This window comes from Bufo bufo, chromosome 3 (genome assembly GCF_905171765.1).
Source record: "Bufo bufo chromosome 3, aBufBuf1.1, whole genome shotgun sequence".
Taxonomy (NCBI): Eukaryota; Metazoa; Chordata; class Amphibia; order Anura; family Bufonidae; genus Bufo; species Bufo bufo.
In genome coordinates, this window is record NC_053391.1 from 313,667,386 (window position 1) to 313,680,271 (window position 12,886).

A 12,886-nucleotide genomic window follows, 5' to 3' on the forward strand; every position below is an offset into this window, starting at 1 on the left:
GCTTAAAATTATATCGCAATATAAATTTTAGGCCATATCGCCCACCCCTAGTGTAGGGGCTCATTTTTTGGGAGGGATGAGATGACTGGCACTATTTTGTGGTGCGTATGACTTTTTGATGGCTAAAAATGGCTTTTTTACAGTTAGGTCATGTGATATTTTTATAGAGCAGGTTATTACGGACGCAGCGATACATAAATAAAAAAAAGTAGACATATTAGGTAAGTTTTACACAATGATTTCATTTTTGAAACCAAAAAAAATTTGTTTTAGTGTCTCCATACTCTGAGAGCCATAGTTTTTACAGTTTTTGGGCGATTATCTTTGGTAGGGTATGATTTTTGCGGGATGAGATGATGGTTTGATTGGCACTATTTTGGGGTGCGTATGACTTTTTTTGATCGCTTGCTATTACACTTTTTGTGGTGTAAGGTGACAAAAAATAGCTTTTTTACAGTTTTTATAAAAAAAAATTACGGCGTTCATCTGAGGGGTTAGGTCATGTGGTATTTTTTATAGAGCTGGTCGTTACGGACGTGGCAATACCGAATATGTATACTTTACTTTTTTTTTTTATTATTTATTTATGTTTTACACAATTAATATTTTTGAAACAAAAAAAAATTGTTTTAGTGTCTCCATATTCTGAGCCATAGTTTTTTCTTTTTTGGGCGATTGTCTTAGGTAGGTGCTCATTTTTTGCGGGATGAGGTGACTTAGATTAAGGGTTGTTGCGGGTATCAAAATTTTTATACCCAATCGATACTTTTGTTCCGGTATCGATACGATACCGGGATTTCCATTTTTTTCGATACTGGGCCTGCGCTGCTGCGCAGTCTAGTATCTCTGAACATGAGAGCGCTGCTGTCGGCGCGCTCATGTTCCCTCAGCAGCACAGGGGAGAAGGAAGCTGTGTCTCCCTCCCCCCACCCCCCCTTCCTGTGCTGCCGCTGCCACCTATGGACGGAGAGAGGGGCGGGCGCACTGCGCAACCAATGATAGTACTTTTCCTACACAGAGTGGCGCCCAGAGATGTCCCTGCATATACCATTAGTCCTGGGCACCGCTCTGTTCGCCTGCTGTGCCCCATTACTGTCTCCTCTCCTGCTCTATATGCTAATTACTGTCGAAGCAATGGGAAGGAGACCATCACCTTCTCTAGTGGGTGTTCCTTCGCTGCGATTGGACAGCGCTACAGCCAGGGAGAAGAACGCCCACTAGAGAAGCTGATGTCTCCTCCCCATTGCTCCAATAGTAATTAGCATATGGAGCAGGAGAAGAGACAGTAATGGGGCACAGGCGCACAGCGGGTGAACGGAGAGGCGCCCAGGAATAATAGTAAGTGCAGGGACATCTCTGGGCGCCTCTCTGTGTAGCCTAATACTTAAAGACTACTTTATATGGGTCCAGACTTTAACATATAATACAGGAGGCAGGTGCCGGCAGCAGAATCGCATTGCCGGCACCCTGCCCCTGACAGGGAGCTGCGATCAGCGGCAGTTAACCCCTCAGGTGTGACACCTGAGGGGTTAACTGCCGCTGATCTGCCAGTACCCGCCTCCTGTATTAAGGGGCAATTATCATTGGTGGCCCAATGCGTGCCCCCACCCCCCAATATTAATCATTGGTTGTAGTGGCCACCGGGTCCCCTCCCCCCTCTTTGGAGGTGCAGTGGCAGCTTCTGATCAGAGCCCCAGCAGTGTAAGCCTGGGGCTCCGATCGGTTACCATGGCAGCCAGGACGCTACTGAAGCCCTGGCTGCCATGGTAACACCCCTGATGCTGTCCCAGCAAATGCTAGGAGTAATAATCACCAGCAGGTACAAAAGCCACTAGGAGCAATGGCTCCTAAATGGAGTAGAGTGCACAGATAGGTGCACAACATACAGGGAAAGAAAAAAGGGGGACAGATGAAACACCCCCTCCCTTCGTTGCGGTATACAGGTTGAGGCCACAGGCATTAAGGTTACCTGTTATTACCTGAATTGTGCACATAAGGTGTCAGCATACACTGATTGCTGCTGCCTTGATCCTGTGCACCTTAGGTACTAGTGCATAGCAGCTCTTGTTACCTTCCGGTGTCCGACACTGAATGTGTAAGTGCGGACACAGCTGTTAGGCCCCTTTCACACGAGCGTGACAGATTAGGTCCGGATGCGTTCAGTGAAAATTGCACTATTTTGCAAGCAGGTTCAGTCAGTTTTGTCTTCCATTGTGTTCAGTTGTTCAGTCTTTTCCGCGCGTTTTGATGCGTTTTTCACGCGCGTGATAAAAAACTGAAGGTTTACAAACAACATCTCTTAGCAACCATCAGTGAAAAACGCATCGCACCTGCACTTGCTTGCGGATGCAATGCGTTTTTCACGCAGCCCCATTCACTTCTATGGGGCCAGGGCTGCGTGAAAAACGCAGAATATAGAACATGCTGCGATTTTCACGCAACGCAGAACTGATGTGTGAAAAACAACGCTCATGTACACAGACCCATTGAAATTAATGGGTCAGGATTCAGTGCGGGTGCTATGCGTTCACGTCACGCATTGCACCCGCGCGGAAAACTCGCTCGTGTGAAAGGGGCCTTACTGTTTCCAAAAGAGTCCCTTTGATTGTGGGGCAGTGGAAAACTGTATTGTGTATTCGGCTTTTAGTTATTTTGAGGGATATATCTCATATATTTTATCTAAAGTAAAAGTTAAGTCTTAAATAATCCAGATCACTGTTCACTACTTCATATGACTCATGCGAGTGATCATTTATGAACATAATTTTTTCTGATTCACATTGGATCATGCTATCTCAAGTGTTAAAAGTCAGCGATTGGCATTACTGCCAGTGGTGGACATTAATTCTGGGTGCCCGCTGCATGTGCGAGTGGGCGCCATATTTAAAGTTGAAACTAGATTCAACATACAATGTCTCAGACTCAGATCCAACCAATCAAGGCCACTTCTCTGGTAAAATAGATGTATTAGTTGCTAGTTATCAGCTATTCCTAACTGTTATGTATAAGGACTTGTTTAATCCCTTAAGGACCCGCGCCGTACATGTATTGTGCTGGTGGACGCGACTTAAGCACCAGCGCCGTATATGTACGGTGGGCTGATCGGGCAGGTGCTGCGTCCGCCTGATCAGCGGCAGGGGTCCAGCAGTTACTGATAGCCGGATCCCTGCTGTATGCGGCGACATCGGTGAAAACATAAATGCTAGCGCATTAACCCTTGCACTGCCGCGGTCAGCACTGAACACGGCATGTGTGGTATCCTGCTGGTTCCAGGGTGGCCATCGGGTCCCCGGGCTGCTGTGACAGGGACCCGATGGCAGGAAAGGCAGCCCGATGCCTTCCTTAGGCATCGTGGCTGCCTTCCGTAAGAGCCTGTGAGATCCAGCCCCCTGGATCTCACAGGAAGCAGGCTGTAAGTGTGTAATACACTTACAGCCAATGCATTACAATACAGAAGTATTGTAATGCATTGTAAAGGGGATCAGACCACCATAAGTTGAAGTTCCAGAGTGGAAGTAAAAAAAAAAAAAAAAAAAAAAAAAAAAAAAAAAGCTACAAATAAAACACATAAAATTGTAAAAAAAAAAATAAAATTGAATAACAGACATATTTGGTATCGCCGTGTCCGTAAAAACCGGCTCAATAAAAATATCACATGACCTAACCCCTCAGGTGAACACAAAAAATAAGATAAAAACTGTGCAAAAAAATTTTTTTGGTCACCTTACATCACTAAAAGTCCAACAACAAGCAATCAAAAAGTTGTATGCCCCCTCAAAATAGTACTAATCGAACGTCACCTTATACTGCAAAAAATTAGACCCTACCTAAGACAATCGCCAAAAAATAAAAAAAACTATGGAGACACTAAAACATGATTTTTTTTATTTATTTTTTTGTTTCAAAAATGCCTTTCTTTTGTTAAATGTAAAAATAAAATAAAAAAAGACATATTGGGTATCGCCGCGTCCGTAACAACCTGCTCTATAAAAATACCACATGACCTATCCCCTCAGGTGAACACCGTAAAAAATTAAAAAAAATGTCAAAGCTTTTTTTTTTTTTTTTTGTCACCTTACATCATAAAAAGTGTAATAGCAAGCGATCAAAAAGTTATATGAACCCCAAAATAGTGCCAATCAAACAGTCATCTCATCCCTTAAAAATTATACCCTACCTTAGACCAATCACAAAAAAATTAACTATGTAAACTATGGCTCTCCCACTATGGAGACACTAACACATGATTTTAAATTTTTCTATTTTTTTTGTTTCAAAAATATTGTGTAAAACGTAAAAAAAAAAAAAGTATACATATTAGGTATTGCCATGTCTGTAACGACCTGCTCTATAAAAATACCACATGACCTAACCCCTCAGGTGAACACCATTAAAAAAACGGTGTCAAAAAATTTTTTTTTTTTTTTTTTTTTTTTGTCACCTTACATCACAAAAAAGTTATACCAAGCGATTAAAGTCATACGCACCCCAAAATTGTACCAAACTGTCATCTCATCCCGCGAAAAATGAGACCCTACATAAGACAGTCGCCCCCCAAAAAAAACTTATGACTTTCACAATATGGAGACACTAAAACAATAATTTTTTTCAAAAATGCTTTATTATGTAAAACTGAAACAAACAGCCAAAAAAGTAGTCATATTTGGTATTTTCATGTCCGTAACAACCTGATCTATAAAAATACCACATGATCTAACCTGTCAGATGAACATTGTAAATAACAAAAAATAAAAACTGTGCCAAAACAGCTATTTTTTTTTTTTTTGTTACTTGGCCTCACAAAAAGTGTAATATAGAGCAACCAAAAATCATATGTACCCTAAAATAGTACGAACAAAACTGCCACCTTATCCCGTAGTTTCCAAAATGGGGTCTTTTTTTTGGGCGTTTCTACTCTAGGGGTTCATCAGGGGGGTCTTCAAATGTGACATGGCAACTTAAAGGGATTGTCTGTTATGAAAAAAAAAAATATAGCACTGTAAATCTGATGGGCAGCAATATATAACTGAGCTAAGCAAGTTTTAGGTAAAAAAAATATATATATTTCCTAATTTCCCTGGTTCTTTTATGGCCCTTTGTTTACCTGCAATAACAACATTCTCTGCCCCTCCCCCTGCTCTGCTAAGGGAGTGAATATAAATTCTGCCCTGAGTGATATGTCTGCCTGCTGGGAGACTCAGCAGCATGTTGTATGTGTAGGACTACAAGTCCCAGCTGTACAATGACACACAGGATCTTCTCCCTGTTCTTGTGCAGAACTCCTCTAGTCTGTGAGCTCCTGTGCCTAGCATTTGTCTCCTCACTGCCTGCAGCTACTCAGTAAAGCCTTCAGCCCTGAGTCTGTGCTCCTGAAGGGGTTAATCTTTCCTGAAGTATCCAGTGGGAGGGTGACACATGGCAGAGCAGGTGGGGGGTGTGGTCAGCCCAGTGACCTCTGGTGTACTCATATCTGATCTCTCGAGCTTTGTGCATGAAACATCATCAGAGCAGGGAGAGAAGCAGACATCACATTTCATTTGCCTAGTTAGGCCTCATGCACACGACCGTTCAGTTTTTTTGCGGTCTGCAAGCCATCCGTGTGCCTTCCGCAATTTTCGGAACAGAACAGGTGGCCCATTGTAAAAATGCCTATTCTTGTCCGCAAAATGGACAAGAATAGGACATGTTATATTTTTTTGCGGGGCTACGTAACAGAGCAACGGATGCGGACACCACACAGAATGCGTGAATGGGTGCGGACCAGAACAACGGTCGTGTGCATGAGGCCTTAGAAACATACAAAGAACAAAAAAATAACTTGGACAACCCCTTGTGAAATTATCCCAGTGAAATCTGTCCTCAAAAAATCATATGGTGTTCCTTTCCTTCTGCGCCCTGCCGTGTGCCCATACAGCAGTTTACAACCACAGTTGGGGTGTTTCTGTAAACTACAGAATCAGGCCAATAAATATAAGTTTTGTTTGGCTGTTAACCCTTGCTTTGTTAGTGGAAAGAATGGATTAAAATGGAAAATCTGCCAAAAATTTGAAATTCTGAAATTTTATCTACATTTTCCTTTAATTCTTGTGGAACACCTAAAGGGTTAACAAAGTTTGTAAAATCAGTTTTGAATACCTTGAGGGGTGTAGTTTCTTAAAATCAGGGCCATTTATGGGTGGTTTCTATTATGTAAGCCTCACAAAGTGACTTCAGACCTGAACTGGTCCTTTTAAAGTGGGTTTTCGAAATTTTCTAAAAAATTTAAAGATTTGCTTCTAACTTCTAAGCCTTTTAGCGTCCCCAAAAAAAGAAAACGGCATTTACCAAACGATCCAAACATGATGTGGACATATGGGAAATGTAAAGTAATAACTATTTTAGGAGGTATCACTATCTGTTTTAAAAGCCGAGAAATTGAGAACTCCCTCAGAGCGCCTGCGCCGATGACGTCTTCTATTTCGGTGATGTCATCGGCGCAGGCGCACTGTGGGAGTTCTGAGGAGACGAGCCTCCTCATCTCAGAGCGCCTGCGCAGAATGAACACAGGCGCGCGATTTTTGAAATACTGACAGGGCTGGCCGGAGGAGGAGATCCCGGCTGGCCCTGTCAATCAACAAGTGGAGGGGGCGGATTTCTGCAGCAGCTACCAGCAAGTAGCCGCCCTACTTGCTGGTAGAGACCTAATTTGCATATGATAAAACTTCGTTTTTTGAATAAACTGCTGGATCAAAGTAAGTAACACAATTATATTTTCATATATCGCTATTAGGGCTGCACGATATGGGAATTTTGTGCGATTGCGATTAGGGCCCTAAAAATTGCGATAACGATGTGCGATGCGATATTTTAAGGGAATTGTGCTAGAGGTCTATTTGCTTGGATTTTCCCATAAGAGCCGCTGACGCGGCTGGGTATGACATAGTTATGGGGGATCTGTGGAGGACGCTGTTATGTGGGGGATCTTTGGAGGACGCTGTTATGGGGGACCTGCGGAGGGCGCTGTTATGGGGGACCTGCGGAGGGCGCTGTTATGGGGGACCTGCGGAGGGCGCTGTTATGGGGGACCTGCGGAGGGCGCTGTTATGGGGGACCTGCGGAGGGCACTGTTATGGGGGACCTGCGGAGGGCACTGTTATGGGGGACCTGCGGAGGGCACTGTTATGGGGGACCTGCGGAGGGCACTGTTATGGGGGATGTGTGCTATGACACATGGGGCCACGAGGGGGGCCAGCATAAGACACACATATAGCATCTTATGCTGGTCCCCCTCATGGCCCCATGTGTCCCTTCATGTGTTAACTCTCCTATTCATAAAATGGCCATACTTTCACTATGAATGCACTCACACTGCAGAGAGCGAGCCGGACGGCGCGTGACTGACGTCACTGGCACGCTCCTCCCACTTAATTCAGGAAGCGGGAGCGTGACTAAGTGACGTCAGTCCCGCGCCGGCCGGCTGCCTCGCTCGCTCCCGCTCGTCGGTGCAGTGCATGCATTCATTGTGAAAGTAAGTACAGAGGCTGTAATAGGACAGAGGACTTTTTTTTATCAATAGGGGCCCCTTCATATATAATAATCGCGGCATTTTCGGCTCGGCCGAATCGCCAAACCGCATTTGCTGATTATCGCGATTCGATTACTTTTGCGATATATCGTGCAGCCCTAATCGCTATATAACTAATTTAACTAGCCCCAAAAAAAAAAAATCACTTTAGTGGGGGGACAGAAGCCCTTTAACATAGCCCCAGATAGCTCAAGTCTGAGTGCATATCATTAGGTGAATGGCACTCAGAATACACGAATACAATAAAATTTGCTATCTGGGTACCCTCACATAACATACAATACAATTCCAAAGACAGATTTAAGCTGTGCGGCCGGTCTGTCTTCTCCTTTAAAGTTAGTATGGGCCATAATCCTGAGGCAAGAGGCTGGTAAACAGGCCTCTCCAAAACCCAGTGGCGAGGTTGGTTTCGCCACATGCCATATTTACATTTTTTGCTAATATCTCAGGAACGGTACGTCCTAGAGAGCTGAGACCAGATCTAAAACCTCCCTGGACACCTGATGTACCTGTGTGCCAAATTTTGTGATTGTAGGTGCGGATTCCTTTAGCGGACATACACAAATACACTCAGCTTTATATATTAGATATTGAGCCATTCTGTCACAAAGGGTTAACTGTTTTTCTGGCTGTGTGACTGGTACTTTCACTTTGTGGTTATCTAAAAAACCTTATCTGTAAACTACTGAGGTCATAAACACTTATTTAAGCCAAATTCTTATCAGTAAGATGAGAACGGAGCTATAATGATTGTTTATAATGTCAGAGCAGAGATAAGGACTCCATATGCTCCTGGTGTGACGGAAAAGACAGAAAATCCAAAGGGTGCTTCTAGAGTATGTCAGCTCTGTACAGAAAAAGGATTCCATATTTTTAATAAAGACCAATTGAAAAAAATGACACTAGCTCAAAATAATTATAATGCAATAATAAAAATTAAATAAAATTCCCCCAATGGTGTACATAGCCTTTAGGCCTCTTGCAATTTGCGGTCCCAAGTGCACGGGCAACGTCCGTGCGGCGGCTGGGACAGATCGAGACCCATTCAACTTGAAAGGGTTCGTGATTCGTCCGCACCGCAAAAAAAATAGAACAAGTTCTATTTTTTTGGCGGTGCGGAGGCATGGACAGAAACACCACGGAAGCACTCCGTAGTGCTTCCGTGGGGTTCCGATCCGTGCTTCTGTTCCGCATCCGTTATGCGGAGTGCACACAGGCCTATGCCCGTGTATTGCGGACCTGCTGTATGCGGGCCGCAATACGGCCATGAGCACACAACATTAAATTGTGTCATTAAAAAATACAACTATTGCTACAAAATTACGTTAAAGGAAAAAACTAAAAATGACCCGGTGCTTAATCAATTAACATAGATAACCACACCCACTTTCCCTCCCATTTTTCAAAACTGGAATGAGTGGTGTAAGGGTCCATTCACACGTCCGCAATTTCGTTCTGCATTTTCCGGAACGGAATTGCGGACCCATTCATTTCTATGGGGCAGCACGATGTGCTGCCCGGACCTGGAATTGTGGATCCGCACTTCCAGGTCCGCAAATTCCGTTCCCGAAAAAAAATAGAACATGTCCTATTCTTGTCCACAATTGCGGACAAGAATAGGCATTTTCTATTAAGTGCCGGCGATGTCCGTGTTTTGCGGATCCGTGGATCTGCAAAACCCACACGGATGTGTGAATGGACCCTAAAAATGCAGCAAGCACAAGTAACCTCAGCAAGTCGCAGAACACAACTACTGACAGCAGAATTCTGGAGTATAGGTCGTGATAAATTCCCCCTGTGACTACTTTTAGAATCAAGGGTTGTTTTTTGTAAGAAAGTGACTTTGAACAGGTTTATCATGTACTTATTTATATTTCTTTTTTTTTTATGGAAAGTTTACAGCATGTACATCAAATGTATCCATGGGCCGCCATTCACTTCCCTATGGAAAGCATTGGTCTCCTGATCGCCATTTGCTGCCCTTGCCCATTTCGGAACACCCACATATATTCTGAAAGAATTTTCAGCATTAGGCCTCTTTCAGACGGGCGTTGCGGGAAAATGTGCGGGTGCGTTGCGGGAACATGCGCAATTTTTCCGCGCGAGTGCAAAACATTGTAATGCGTTTTGCACTCGCGTGAGAAAAATCGCGCATGTTTGGTACCCGAACTTCGGATCGGTGTTTTGTAGATTGTATTATTTTCCCTTATAACATGGTTATAAGGGACAATAGCATTCTGAATGCATAGTAAAATAGCGCTGGAGGGGTTAAAAAAAAAAGATAAATAATTTAACTCACCTTAATCCACTTGTTCGCGAAGCCGGCATCTCTTCTGATTTCTTTCTTTGCTGTGTGCAGCAACAGGACCTGTCGTGACGTCACTCATGGTCATCGCATGGTCCATCACATGATCCATCACCATGGTAAAAGATCATGTGATGACCGGAGTGACGTCACCACAGGTCCTGTTGCTGCACACAGCAAAGAAAGAAGTCAGAAGCGATGCCGGCTGCGCGATCAAGTGGATTAAGGTGAGTTAAAATTTATTTCTTATTTATTTTTTAACCCCTCCAGCGCTATTGTACTATGCATTCTGTATTCAGAATGCTATTATTTTCCCTTATAACCATGTTATAAGGGAAAATAATAATGATCGGGTCTCCGAGCAACCATGTGTGAAAATCGCACTGCATCCGCACTTGCTTGCGGATGGTTGCGATTTTCACGCAACCCCATTCATTTCTATGGGGCCTGCGTTACGTGAAAAACGCACAAAATAGAGCATGCTGCGATTTTCACGCAATGCACAAGTGATGCGTGAAAATCACCGCTCATGTGAACAGCCCCATAGAAATTAATGGGTCGGGATTCAGTGCGGGTGCAATGCGTTCAGCTCTCGCATCGCATCCGCGCGGAATACTCGCCCGTGTGAAAGGGGCCTTAGTGCTTGTACATACAGAGACCCCCGTCGCCTCTCCTGACATGTCTGTGTTAGTAACTACTTGCATTCCCCATGGCATAATAATTCTGAAGCATCTTTTTCTGCAACACGTGAAGGCACCTTATCTGTTTTATTGTTATCAGTCTTAGAAATTCATGAATCAATTGGATGTTACCAATTCCTGTGCCAAAGGGTGTGTCTGCCTCTGGCAGCACTGATTGGACAGTGTCAGGCTGCTGGGACATGCCCCCAGCTGATGACACCTGGTTAGCAATTTATGCATTAACTTCTAGTAGGAATAAAAGAGGAACTGCAAGGTATGGTTTCATCAAAATAAATGCTACAGAATGATTTCCATTGGAAATACTGGTATTCAGTAAAACGGACATGTCAGGAGTGGCGAAGAAAACGCATAGTGTAAAACTGTAGTTGGGCCTTTATTTAATTAACTTCCATAGGTTTTTTTTCTGAGTTACATAAGTCAGGCAGCAGTAAATAAATGGGCTACAATAATGAAAGAAGCGATCCTCCTTTTCTCCCCTTGGCACTCCAGTCCTCCCCATCAGCGTGTGCTTTCCTGATTGCAGCTGATTTTCTGCATACCCAGTCACCGCTGCAGCCAATTGCTGGCCTCAGCAGTGACATCCCAGATCCAGCTAATGCCAGTCTGCCCTGAACATTGCTGCTGCAGCCAGGAATATAACGACAGTTGTGCAGGATCAGAGTGCAGCGCTGGAAGTGACGGGAGAAAAGGGGTTAGTATCACTTCTTATTTTAGACCATTTACAGTTGCTGCCCTACTTTTTATTTAACTCATACATTCCCTTTAAATCCCACAAGGTGCGCCTGCACCTTGACTATGATGTCCTAGGTGGGGCAGGCTGCATCTATTTTCAAATTGTCGCCGCAGGTCATGACATTTCTCCCTGGCAAAATCTTGTATTGGTTCGCAACACAAAGAGCATTTTGGATGAGAATATGGTTGACTTAGGTTTAGGAAAGCCATAAACCGTTTTTTAACCCCTTAACACACCACAATGTACAAGTAACGGTATGGCAACATGGTGGCATTTCATATGATGTATTTCAATGGTGTCGCAATGTGACTTGCTGTGACAGTTATGTAACAGTCACAAAAATCCATAAGTAGAATTTTTTTGCAACTGTCATGTCAGTCATAGGATGTCACATTGCGTCGCCATTAAAATCCATTATACAAAATGTCAACGTGTTGCCATGCCCTTACATGTACATGGTGGTACAACGGGTGCGAAAGGAGCTGAGCCTGCTCCATACTTAGCAGATGCTGGCTGTTATTCAGCTACCGCCCTTCAATTTGTTTTGAATGGAGATAACTTCGAACCTGACTGTTTAATACGGGGAATGTAAAAAAAAGGGTTTTTTTTGTCACCACTTCTCCCAAAAAAACGAAATAAGACATGATCCTATGTATCTCAAAATAGTACCAATAAAAAGAACAGCCCTCACATCACACAGCTCTATTGAGGGGGAAAATGCAAAAAAATAAAATAAAATGATTGTTCCCCCGAATATGGCAACACAAAGTTTGTTTTTTTTCTTTTTCTTTTTATATAACAAACTATACAAATTCTTTCACTGTAATCATACTGATCCGCAAAACAGTTACGTCAATTTTTTTACCACAGTGAATGCCATAAAAATGAAACTGGGAAAAAAAGCAGGATAGCAATTTTTTTAAATTCCACCTCACCAATACAATTTTATTATTTTTTTCAGTACATTATATGGTACAAAGTGATGTAGGGAAAAAAAAGCCCTCATACGCTGTTGATAAATGTATGGATTGCACCAAAAGTTGACTTTGCTATAAAGGGATTAAAGAGATTGGTCACTATCTATTGCGAACTGCACATGTGCTGGGAACAGTACATACAAGCTTCTAGCAGTGTGCATTATTAAATCATCGGCACCAATGTCCAGTGGTTACATATGCCTAAGGCCTCATGCACGCGTCCGTGTGCATTCCGTATTTTTTGCGGAACAGAACAGCTGTCCCCTAATAGAACAGTACTATCCTTGTCCGTAATGCGGACAATAATAGGACATGTTCTATTTTTTATTTTTTTTTGCGGAACGGAAATATGGAATGCACATGGAATAACTTTCCTTTGGACCGATTGAAATGAATGGTTCCGCATACGGTCTGCAAAAAAAAAAAACTGAACGGACTCTGAAAGAAAATACTTTGTGTGCATGAGCCCTAAGGCTGACTTCACACTGCAGTTATTTGGTCAGTTATTTCCATCAGTTATTGTGAACCAAAACCAGGTGCGGGTCAAAAACTCTGTGTAGGCTTCACACCTGGTTTTGGCTCACATTTAACTAATGGAAATAACTG

At 43.2% G+C, this 12,886-nt stretch overlaps 1 protein-coding gene across 2 annotated transcripts in view; it reads left to right on the forward strand.

The window, feature by feature from the left end:
- The window catches only part of YTHDF2 (YTH N6-methyladenosine RNA binding protein 2), a 28,505-nt gene that overhangs the window by 7,142 nt on the left and 8,477 nt on the right, over nt 1-12,886 (forward strand). The gene's annotated exons all lie outside the window — the stretch shown is intronic.